Here is a 1,766-nt window from a genome sequence, read left to right on the forward strand (position 1 = left end):
TATAATCAAAAATTGAAACCGTTGACCATGATATATGTAATTATTTGCTCCAAATGCATTAATTGAGTAATGTCAAAAGCAAAAGCAATTATTGATTATGCTAAATTTTTGACCCAAGGACATTCATTTGGCCATCATTATTATCATCACATCATCATTAATATCTCAATCACCATATTTTTTTTTTGAAATTGTCAGCAGCTTAATTATCACTGTATTCAATTAAAACTGCCAAAATGATTGACATCATCAATTTCACATAGGGAAGCTCGTATACTTTGCAATATCTCTCATGCAATTATATCGAGCAAGCAGTTTGAAAAGCAAATTTTCTTTTTTTTTGAAATTTTTGACATTTAAATCTTTTTTAATTACAAACTTCTCGGCTTTTTTTCAACTTTCCTTTCATTTTTTATTAAATTTGTGCTGTTTCAAAAATTCTGCATTGCACCAAAAAACAATTTTTGTAATAGAAAATGCATTCTATAAATGACTTTTTTTTATTCTCTCTGCTAAAAGCTAAACAAAAGCATTTGTATGGGAAACAAATTGTGAAAGTTCCAAAATTTATAATTTATATAATTGTGGTGGAATTGGACGGAAAGTATTAAAAGTACTCATTTCTTTCTAAATCCATTCATTTCATCATTGCTGATTGAGGAAGTTAAATTTCAAATATTTAAAGGAATAAAAAAAGAAATGAAGGGTTTGGCTGGAAAAAAATTTTGCAGAACTGAAAAAAAAACAAAAGTTTTTAATATTTTGTGTCATTTCATTTTTTCCATTCCAATTTTAACTTTTCTCTTTCGTTATAAATTATAATTTATCTGATGCATAAAAGGCCATCGATATGCCATGAGTTTGTTGATATTTTTTTGTTGTGAAATTACTGAATTTATTTTTTTTATTTCCAGAATGATTGGCATGTAACATATTCATCATTCTTCCCTCTTTTTGTTGTCGTTTTGTCGTTTCTAATTTTTTTAATCATAAAAAAAAAACAAAATGATGGAAAAAGAAGGTTTGAAAATTAACCTTGACTAAATAAATGTTAGTGGTGTGACTAAATTTTAATTAACTTCAACTGTATTAGATGAAATTTACGAAATAATCATAATCACATATGGTTGAGGAGTTTAGCTGCAGTTAGGAATTGATAGAAACCTATTTTGTCACCAAGCTTTTGCAAATTAGTTTAAAAATTAGCGGTCCTAACGAATTTAGGGACAAATATAAAAACTATTTTAGAATTCAGTTTCAAAAGCTGTGAACGAAAATTTTCAAATCCATTCTACTTAATGTATAATGTATTCTTACCGGATCTTACGGATTAATTGTAACATATACTGTAGAAGGGATTAGTTAGTTTACAATCTTTCTAACTCAGCCATTAAGTTCATGCGATTTCAATTCCCAACTATGAACGCAAACAGAAATGGTTTTTCTAGGCCATGTTCAACACATTTTTTTCAGAATCTTCAATAATTCTTTCTTTCACCCATTGTTTGCTAATAAACGAAATCAATAAAATATTATATATATACATATATATATTATATATATATATATATATATACATTGTATATAGTAATAACAATAGTAAAATAATAATAATAATAATAATAATAATAATTGACAATATTAATAATAATAATAATAATAATAATAATAATAATAATAATAATAATAATAATAATAATAATAATAATAATAATAATAATAATAATAATAATAATAATAATAATAATAATAATAATAATAATAAT

This window comes from Loa loa (assembly GCF_000183805.2).
Source record: "Loa loa unplaced genomic scaffold supercont3.59, whole genome shotgun sequence".
NCBI lineage: Eukaryota > Metazoa > Nematoda > Chromadorea > Rhabditida > Onchocercidae > Loa > Loa loa.